The sequence below is a fragment of the Macaca fascicularis genome, chromosome 4 (genome assembly GCF_037993035.2).
Source record: "Macaca fascicularis isolate 582-1 chromosome 4, T2T-MFA8v1.1".
Taxonomy (NCBI): Eukaryota; Metazoa; Chordata; class Mammalia; order Primates; family Cercopithecidae; genus Macaca; species Macaca fascicularis.
The window spans coordinates 143,907,439-143,918,873 of record NC_088378.1 but is presented as its reverse complement, the minus strand read 5'-3'; the positions used below and the strand labels follow the sequence as shown (position 1 = coordinate 143,918,873).

At 37.0% G+C, this 11,435-nt stretch overlaps 1 pseudogene; it reads right to left on the bottom strand.

Annotated features, from left to right (window-relative positions):
• Nucleotides 1-1,527: 1,527 nt before the first annotated feature.
• On the bottom strand, nt 1,528-2,454 carry LOC102130869 (olfactory receptor 2G3-like; annotated as a pseudogene).
• Between the last annotated feature and the right edge of the window lie 8,981 nt (nt 2,455-11,435).

Genomic DNA, 11,435 nt, shown 5'->3' with positions numbered 1-11,435 from the left:
CTGACATTTACTGAGTCCTTACTGTCTGCCTTCTAATTATCTACTAAAGTACACTGATTTTTTGAGGTTGTCCTCATTTTAGAAATGTTCCCATTTTAGAAACTGAGGCTCAGAGTTATTAAATTATTTAGCCAGAGTTATTCAGCTGGTAAATAAATGGTGGAGATAGGATATAGACTCTGGTGTCTCCAAGTTCAAATAATATTTTTTAGTGCCACACTAAAGTATCTGTACTTCTGGAAACGACACCTTCAACTCTGCTATCACCATTAAAAGAAAGCGTGTCACACTTCTGTAACTTAGTAGAGAGAATAAATCATGTTCTTTACATATTATAAAGACAAAACATGGATTGACTTATTTTTCTTATATTTTCAGATATTTGTTTTTCCATTTGTATATAAACACAAGTGGATAAATATAGACTACATAAGAATTTTTACTGGATACAATTGAAAGTAATAAGCATATACGAGATCAAAATATGAAGAAAACTATGACTAAAAAAGTAGATCACAAATATGTTAATTGATTTTTATTGATCACATATTACCAGGTGCTTTATTTATATTTTCATAGCTTAATCAACATAATAGTCAAGTTCTTTTTTTTTTTACTCTGAAGTAAACTTGGGTCCAAAAATCCAGTGAAATTTACACAAACTCAAAAAGGAAGTTGTAGAGTTAAAATCCGAATTCTCTAGTCTAATCTCTCCACTATTCCCCTCAAAGCAAATGCAAGTTTTTTATTGTGATAAATGAGAAACACATTTTAGAGGTAGTTGTTTTCAGGAATTGTTAGAATATTCATGGGAAGAGATATAATGTAGAAGCACCGGGAAAATGGCTGTAAAACACATCACACAAATGAGAGGAAAAGAATAAATAAAAGGTGGAAAAGGAAGGAAGGGAAGGAAAAAAGCAAGAAAGGAAGGAAGGCTAAAGAAAAGCACAGGGAAGGAGAGCAAGAAATAGAAATGATGTGACTCACGGAGATTTAAAAGGTATGGGGGAATATTGCCTTACATGGGCTCAAAAGAAGTCTGGAAAGAGATTGGAGAGGATAGACAGTTCTGAGGCCAAGTGCAGATGGAGAAGATTACATCTCTTCCTTTATAGACTGCTAAAATTCTTGAGTGAAGAATTATACAAGATGATCTTTAAAGTTTCTTTGTGAAAAAAGTTGAGCGCCGTGTACTCTGTTTCATTTTTGTTTTGTTTTTTTGTTTTGTTTTGAGACGGAGTCTCGCTCTGTCGCCCAGGCTGGAGTGCAGTGGCCGGATCTCGGCTCACTGCAAGCTCCGCCTCCCTGGTTTACGCCATTCTCCTGCCTCAGCCTCCCGAGTAGCTGGGACTACAGGCGCCCGCCACCTCGCCTGGCTAGTTTTTTGTATTTTTTAGTAGAGACGGGGTTTCACCGTGTTAGCCAGGATGGTCTCGATCTCCTGACCTCGTGATCCGCCCGTCTCGGCCTCCCAAAGTGCTGGGATTACAGGCTTGAGCCACCGCGCCCGGCCTGTTTCATTTTTTATGTGAAGTCTCTGTGAAATAATCTTCGCAGTGCTCCTTTCACGTCGTTATTCCTCAGTGTATAGATGAGGGGATTGAGGATCGGGGTCACAACTGTATAGAAGAGGGAGATGAACTTTCCATGAGCATGGGCATAAGAACTGTTGGGCTGGATGTAGACAGCTGTGATGGTCCCATAGAAGAGGGACACTACTATCAAGTGGGATCCACATGTCCCTAGGGCTTTGCACCAGGCCTGGACTGACTTGATCCTTATGACCACCTTGGCAATATGTCCATAGGACAGCAATATTAGCATTAAGGGCAAGAGGAGTAAGACCAATGAAGCAACAAAGAGCTGAACCTCATTGTCATGGATGTCCACACATGCAAGCTTAATCATGGAGGGTACCTCACAGACGAAATGATGGAGCAACTGGTGTCCACAGCGAGGCAGCCGGAGGGTGACAGTTCCCTGGATGAGAGTGTTTCCCACTCCACTCAGCCACGCAACCCCTGCCAGAGCCTGTCACAGCCGAGGGTTCATTACAGCTGTATAGTGGAGAGGTTTGCAAACTGCAGCATAGCGATCAAAAGCCATTACAGCCAGGAGGACGCACTCAGTGGAGCCCAATGCCAGGGAGATGTAGAGCTGGATGACACAACCCAGGAATGTGATTGTTTTGGCAGGTCCTTTTAGGTTCCACAGCAGCTGAGGGACAATACTGGTGGTAAAACAGATATCAACTAAGGAGAGGTGAGTAAGAAAAAAGTACATGGGTGTCTTGAGTTTAGGGTCTACAGAGCAGATCAGAATAATTACTGTATTTCCCACAAGGGTAAGGAGATAGGATATCAAAACAGCTACAAAGAGTATCTTTTCCAGGTGGGGCTGATCAGAGAAGCCCACCAGGATGATGTCTCCCTTGACACTGCTGTTGGTCATGCCCATCACCCTGTTCAGAACAGGAGCAAGACATTACAAGAATTCAGGGAGGGTAATGTGTTGGCCATTGGGCACAATATCAACCTTTAATAAACATTTAATCAAAACACTGACTCAGAGATGTTACAGTGACTCATGGAATAAATTTTGGTATAGAAACCACAAAGGAAGACCTTAAAGAAAATATGTAATACAGAGAAACACATGAAGGCTTTTGTGGAAGCAGTGTTTTCCTGACAGATAACTAGTAGAAGCTGAGATAAAATGTATCACCAAAAAAATAGAGAAAGAAAATGTCAAAGGAATAAGGTACATTCAATCAATTTATAACTTAGGACAAATAGTTCAAATTCAGTGAAAAAACTCAGTAATGGTTAATATATGCAAATAATTAATGTAAATAGCATTTTCATTCTTCAACTGTAAATTTTGAGTTGGGCATTTTTTAAAGGTTTTTCTTTATATGAATGGTAGCTAGCTTCTGGAGATTATAGATGTTATTTTTCCTGTAAAATGGCAAACATTTGGCTATTGAGAGTAATAATATTAACATTCATAACTTAATGTTTGATTATATGGACACATACTTTCAATGACATATTTTTTTTAGGGATCGGTTGACTCATTTAGTCCACCAGCATATTGATGATGTAAGCTCATGCTGTTTATTCACAGCAACCCTCCTTCTCTTCTTTGGTGTGTGGTGTTAGGGAAGGGAGTCAGCTCCTGGTCTTGTGTGTTGAATGAAGAGGTGGTTGATTCTGAATGGAAAGAGTGGTGATCAGGGTAAGGAGTCCTCTTTAGTAAGACAAAGAAGCTGCCTCCATGGGCATCAAACCAACATAGAATGTTTATCTTCTAGAAGACTAAAAGATCAAAATTTTTAATTGGCTTTTTAAAAGTCCAAACAGTTATAAATGCAGAAGTTTAAAATATGTTCACTGATACAAAGTATATACCCAAAGTTCCTGACTTTACCTCATAGTTAGGACAAATAGGCACTTTCCACATGGCATCAGCAAAAATTACTCCAGCCTAAAATTCTTCCCCTATAATAATTGTATATCCTGAAATTGCATTAATATTTGTTCTGAAAATTAATCATGAAAGTAAAATATATAAGGTAATTTTCACTGATTTTGTAAATATTTATTTCACTTATGTAAAAATTGTACTTAGCAGAACTCAATGGAAATGAAATGAAGTCACAGGAAAAGTCAGAGGAGGCATCTGGGTACCCCATAAGAGGATGAAGACACTGAGCGATCCCTCAAAATAGGGTGAGGAGAGCACAATAGTAAAAAGAGAACATGAAAGGACCCCTAAGGAACAAACCAGGTTATATATATGCTGTATGTGATATATTCAATATAACATACACTAAATATATATAGTTCTAATAAATTCACTCACAGTTATACACACGCATACCCATAAAGACATACATACATGCATAAGTCTTCTGATCCTCTCATTTATGTTAATTCCCACCCATTTAGCTACACTAAATTGTACTCATTTTACTTCTATCAAAGGAATGAGATAAAGCCAGACACATGTCACTCTTGTTCTAATCTCTTTAATGCAGCCTGCTCATTGCCAATTTACCCATCCCAATCAAAGAAGACTTTTCCTGTGTTTTTAACACACACTCACACACAATACCTCCGAAGAAATGCGATGAGAGATCAATTCACAGTCATGAACCAGCTCCTTATTTGTAAGAATATGTTTGTTTCAGGCTTGTAGAAGAATTTTATTTCACCATGACGCAAATTTTAACATGTGCACTATATAATCTCCCCTCACCCAGAGGAACGTCACTTTAAACCAGTTTGCCATTAAAAGTTAAGAATCATGGGCATGGTATAGAAATAAAATCAAAGCATAAAAAGAAGTAAATATGTTACAAGAAAAAAAGTTTTCCACATTTTTTCACACTAATAATCATATTTTAATACAAAAAGGAAGTTTAAGCCACAGAGTTCAAACCATTATTACCTTCAAGTGACAAATCAGTGTCTAAGGCTCATGTATTGGTTGTTGAGGCTGTTATTTGAGATTCAAGATTGCTGAAGATCAGCAAATCAGGAGACACTGGCAAGGACACAGGACACTGAATCCAAAAAGGTCCCAGGGACACAGTTCTCCCAACGTGGCAATTAATATCAGGCTCTGTAGTATCCAAAGATGAACTGTCCCAGGAGATTATTCTGAAAGAAATACTTTTGACTCTCTGATCTTTCAATATTGTTTAAATGTGAGCAAAACTGCAAAGATATTTAACTTCTGCCCTCATAGCCTCCCAATATTTAATTTTCTCATTTCTGCTGTTAAGTTTCTATCAAAAATCTAGTATTTTATATATGCAAGTACCTATAATTAATTTATCATGTTGACTCATAACTTTAAATTCTCTTCTTAAGAACTTTAAATTTTGGGGCACCTTGCCTTTACCTCACCTCTACTGAGACAAAAATGGCAGGTCTGGAGCCTTCCAACAGGGCCTTTTCCTTCATATCTAATAGGCACTTGACTGTTTCTGGAGATGGATATATAAATGTTTTGAATAGTGCCCTTAAACACTTCTGGTCTTTCTCAACTTCAAATGGGCTCTCTTCTGCCCAGAGGTCATTCTGTGTGTATCTTGTTGTTTGTCTCTTGCATTACAATAGCAAATTTCCAACAAATTCTTAAATCCTCCAACCCAATGTCCCACAGCTTGGACTTCCAAGACAAAACAGAGGGCCCAGGGGGAAATTCCATTAACTTCCTGTCTGTCACCTATAAATCTATACACATTCATATGCTTCCTTTATGATTTTTTTCAGGTCTCAATAGAGGAAGTGAACCTCTATTTGTCTAAGGCAAATTCTATAAATATTTTAGGGTCCAAGAAAAATCTCATGCATATTCAAGTACGAGCAGGTGATATGAATGACTGAGTGGATCAGGTATAAGAAAAACAATTGCAGAAATGCAATGATGAATGTCAACAAACATTTAGCTAAGGTCTATATGCAGTAATAAAAGAGTGGTGCACATTTTACTGCACATGCCACATCTGAAGAAAAAACAACTGCTGAGCTCCAGTTGATCAATTTTCTATGCATTGAGCCCCATGATTGCAAAGTATTTTGAATCTTCAATAGAATCTAGATTTTTATGAAAGCTTTCATTTTAAAAAATAGTCTATATAAAATAGTTCATGAAGGTGCAGCTTAATCAATTATTACAAAGTGAACACATCTTGATCAAGGAAAGAACATAAGAAACATTCCAGAATGATTCTCAATTTCATTTCCACATACTACTTATACCTGTCCCTTGTAACCATTATTATGATTTTTTGAACTATATATAAATAAAATCATACAGCATTATTTCTTTTGTTTTTGCTAATATTTATTCAATGTTATCTTTGTGAGATTCATTTATGTGGTTGCATGTACCAATACAGCACTGTATTTTTACTGCATTGTATTTCATTGACTAAATATGCCACAACTTTTTAATCCTTTGTAATACTGATAGGCTAGACATTTGGGTGTTTATGATTTTTGTCTTTTGTGAATATTGCTGCTGCAATCATTTTAGTACATGTATTTGGTAAGAAATGTAAGCATTTTGTCAGGGACTATACTGTGTAGAAATTACTTAGGTTTGAGGTATGCATATATTCAGCTTTGGTAGATACCACTAATTCTGGAAGTTGGTTGCACAAACTTAAACTCCACAGTATGGTGAGAATTACAGTTGCTCCAAATCTATGCTAACAGTGTTTTCTGCCCTTTTAATTTTAGCCATTCTGGTAGTATATCATAAATATATCATTATGATTTTAATTTGTACTCACCTACTAACTAATGAAGTTGACCAGTTTTTCTTATATTTATAGTCATTGAGAAATCTTATGTGTAATATCCATTCAAGTCCTCGCCTTTTTCCAAATTCATTTGTAGGAAATCTTTGTATATACCAGAGGTTAACAAAATAAAAGGCAAGGTTCAAATACTATTTTAGTCAAGTATAACTCTGGCAACAAAACATCTTAAAATTGCATAATAGTCCCACGAATTAACATAGATTTGAAAATATTACAAATTAATTCAATTATTTAAATTATTCTACACACTGCTGAAAGTAAATTTATTCTTGTAAATAACAATAACACAAAATAACACAATAAATAAACAACATTTTATAATCATATTACCAGATAAAAAATCAAGTATTTGATAAATCTCAAAATACACAAAAATAATAAAAATGACTTAGTAAGCTATGAATAGAATGATAGATCCTAATCTGTTAAACAGGATCTGAAAGCCCTTTCAGCAAGCATTATGAATATGTTGAACATTTTCTCTTTGAAATTGAGGGAAAAGACAAGGACACCTTCTATTTCCATTTCCATTCAAAATACTTTGTTCTAGAGACTTTAGCCAGTATAATAGGATAAGACAAGGAACAGGCAAGATTGGAGTAGAAGAAATAAAATTTCATTATTATATATATGATTATGTCTGTAGAAAATTCAAAGTGATTACAACTATTCATAGATGATTCAAAATTGTATGGATATTAATTATATCTTTGATCTCTATATTCAATGCTAACCCAATCAAAATTCAAAGACCATTGTAAAATTTTCTAAGATTATTCTAAAATGTATATAGAATACCAAGTACCATTAATTCTGAGACACTCTTGAAGAAAAAATTGTCAACAAAAAAGAGTCAAACTCCATAAAATATTTAAAGGGTTTTATTCTGAGCCAGATGTGAGTAATCAAGGGCCTGAGGCACAGGCTCAAGACATCCTGAGAATAAGTGCTCAAGGTGATTGAGTTACAACTTGGTTTTACACATTTTAGGAGCACATAAAAAAATCAATCAGTACATTTGGGGTCTATGTTGGTTCAGTCAGGAAAGGTGGAACAACTCAAAGTGGGGCCTTCCAGGTCAAAGGTAGATTCAAAGATTTTCTTACTGGCAATGGTTGAAAAAGTTATTACTATTTAAATACCTAGAATCAATAGAAAGGAGTGTCTGGATTAAAATAAGGGATTACAGAGAACAAGGTTCTTATTATGTAGATGAAGTCTCATAGGTGGTCACCCTTACAAGCAATAGGTGGGAAGTGTATTGTATTCAGACCTTTAAAAGGTACTGGACTCTCAGCTAAACTCTTCAGGATCAGAAAAAGACCTGGAAAGGAAAGGCAATTCTCTACAGAATGTAAATTTCCCCCACAAGAAGCAGTTTTGCAGGGACATACTCTCCTCCCTTTGGAATTCAGGTACAACTTGCCAGCATTATTAACTTTAAAACAGAGATCTTAAGACTGACAAAACAGACTCTTTATACCAATAACATACCAAATTGCAACCTGACTCTAGTATAGCATCACATGATAGATAGCAGGTCCTGAAAGAAATCAAAGTATTTTACCCCAAAATAGATTTCTTTGACACATTTTGGAATGCCTTTGCAAAGCTGTTGAAGTGGCATCATTGTATGGGGTAAATACCCAGGCTTCATTGTCTTGCACTAAGAAGATTAAAGACACGGACACATGTGGGTGAGTTAAGGATCAGAGAGTTTAACAGGCAGAAGAAAGGAGAGAGGCAAGCAGCTCTTTCTCTCTCTGTCTCATGAGAAAGAGGCTTTGGAAAGGGGAAAAACTGGCTTGTGGCAGACTATAGCATATTTTATAGGCAAGCTTGAGGTGGAGCTGGTGTCTGATTTACATAGGGCCCACAGATTGGTTCTATCAGGTGTGATATTTACATAGCCCACAGGGAAGGCTGGTTGACCCACCTTAATCTTATGCAAATGGGCTTTCCACTTGGCCAGCACCATCTTGTCTCCTCCTTATTCTACACGTGGCTGACAAAGAGAAGAGAAGATGGAGCCACCATTTTGATCATGCTTAATCCTAGGTAGCCTTTTTCTGTTAGCACAACTGCCAGCATTCACCAATGCAAACTTCCCGCTTGCTTGTCTATGTCTGCAGCTAGGTTCTATACAGCTGCTCTTTGTTAGAAAAACTGTTTTGGGGCTGCTTTTTATTAAAAGGAAAACCTTACCCGGGAAGGATTTCCTTACCCTCACTATCTGCCTATATAATTTCTTTATAACACCTATATTATTGTTGCTTGTGGGGAAAATCTACATTCTGTATAGAATTCCCTACCCTTTCCACATCTTTTCCAGATACAGGAGAGATTTAACTAATAGTCTGGCACTTTTTATGATCTCATAAGAGACATTTACCACCTATTCTCTCTGAAGCCTGATACCTGGAGACTTCATTTACATAATAAGAACCTTGGCTTCCACAACTCCCTTTATCTTAAACCCAAGCATTTCTGCTGACTTCAACTTTTTTTTTTTTTAAATAAAAACGTTATTTTAGGTTCAGGGGTACGTGTGAAGGTTTGTTACAGAAGGTAAACTGTGTCACAGGGGTTTGTTGTACAAATTATTTCATCACCCATGTATTATGCTCAGTATCCAGTAGTTATCTTTTTCCCCTCCTCCCCCTCTCCCACCTTCCACCCTCAAGAAAATCTGTTTCTGTTGTTTCCTTCTTTGTGTTTATGAGTTCTCGTCATTTAGTTCTCACTTATAAGTGAGAACATGTGGTATTTGTTTATCTGTTCCTGCATTAGTTAATTAAGGATAATGGCCTCTAGCTCCATGCTCCCATAGAATACATGATCTTGTTCTTTTTTTATGTGTATACCACATTTTCTTTATCTAATTTGTTGTTGATGGGCATTTAGGTCAATTCCATGTCTTGCTTTTCTGAATAGTGCTGCAATGAACATTTACCTGCACATGTGCTATATCCTTTTTTTTTTTTGAAACAGGATGCTACTCTCTTGCCCAGGCTGCAGTGCAGTGGGTGGCACAGTCATGGCTCACTGCAGCCTTGACCTCCCCAGTCTCAGGTGATCCTCCTGTCTCAGCTTCCCTGGTAGCTGGGACCACAGGCATGCAGCACCACACTCGGCCAATTTTTGTATTTTTGGTAGAAATGCGGTTTGGTCATGTTGCCCAGGCTGGTCTCAAAGTGCTTGGATTATAGCTGTGAGCCGCTGCACCTGGCCAAATGTGTCTTTATGGTAAAATGATTTCTATTCTTCTGGGTATATACCCAGTAATGGGATTGCTGGATTGAATGGTAGTTTTGCTTTTAGCTGTTTGAGGAATAGCCATACTGTTTTCCACACTGGCTTAACTAATTTATACTCCCATCAACAGTGTATAAGTATTCCCTTTTCTCTGCAACCTTGCCAGCATCTGTTATTTTTTGACATTTTAATAATAGCCATTCTGACTGGTGTGAGATGGTATCTCATTCTGGATTTGATTTGCATTTCTCTGATGACCAGTGATATTGAGCTTTTTTTTTTTTTTCATATGCTTATTGGCCATTCTGGATTTAATTTGCATTTCTCTGATGACCAGTGATATTGAGCTTTTTTTTTTCATATGCTTATTGGCCACATGTATGTGTTCTCTGGAAAAGTGTCTGTTCATGTCCTTCACCCACTTTTTGATGGGGTTGTTTTTCTCTCGTAAATTTGTTTAAGGTCCTTATAGAAGCTGGATATTAGCTAGTTATCCCAGCATGTTTGATGGAATAGGGAGTCTTTTCCCCTTTGTTTTTGTCAGCTTTGTTGAAGATCAACTGGTCATAGGTGTGCATTCTTATTTCTAGTCTCTCTATTCTGTTCCATTGGTCTATGTGCTTGTTTTCATACCAGTACAATACTGTTTGGTTACTGTAGTCCTGTAGTGTAGTTTAAAGTTGGGTGATACCTCTAGCTTAGTTCTTTTTGCTTTGGATTGCCTTGGCTATTCGGGCTCTGTTTGGTTCCATATGAAATTTAAAATAGATTTTCCTAGTTCTGCAAAGAATGTCATTGGTATTTTGATAGGAATAGCACTGAATATGTAAATTGCTTTGGGTAGTATGGCCATTTTAATAATATTGATTCTTCCTATCCACAAGCATGGGATGTTATTCCATTTGTTTGTGTCTTCTCTGATTTCTTTAAGCAGTGTTTTGTAATTCTCATTGTGGAGATCTTTCACCTACCTGGTTAGCTGTATCCCTAAGTATTCTATCCTTTTTGTGGCAATTGTAATTCCCAAATTAGAAAGGGATTGCTGTTCTAAGTTGGCTCTTGGCTTGGCTGTTGCTGTATAGTAATGCTAGTGATTTTTGTATATGGATTTGTATTCTGAAACGTTGCTGAAGTTGTTTATCAGCTGAAGGAGCTTTTAGGCTGAGGCAGTGGGTTTTCTAGATTTAGTATCATGTGGTCTGCAAACAGAGATAGTTTGACTTTCTTTCTTCCTATTTACGTGCCATTTTTTTCTTTCGCTTGCCTGATTATTCTGGATAGGAACAATTCCTTTATATATATATATTTTAAGTTCTGAGATACATGTGTAGACGTGGAGGTTTGTTACATAGGTACACACGTGCCATGGTGATTGATGCACCCATCAACCCATCATCTACATTAGGTATTTCTCCTAATGCTATCCCTTCCCTGGTTCCCCACCCCCTAAAAGACCCCAGTGTGTGATGTTCCCCTCCCTGTGTCCATATGTTCTCATTTTTCAACTCCCAGTTATGAGTGAGGACATGCAGTGTTTGGTTTTCTGTTCCTGTGTTAGTTTGCTGAAAATGATGATTTCCAGCTTCATCCATGTCCCTCCAAAGGACATGAACTCATCCTTTATTATGGCTGCATAGTATTCCATGGGGTATATACGCCACATTTTCTTTATCCAGTCTATCATTGATGGGCATTTGGGTTGGTTCCAAGTCTTTGCTATTGTAAACAGTGCTGCAATAAACATACGTGTACTTGTGTCTTTATAGCAGAATGATTTATAATCCTTTGGGTATATACCCAGTAATGGGAATGCTGGGTCAAATGGTATTGCTGGTTCTAG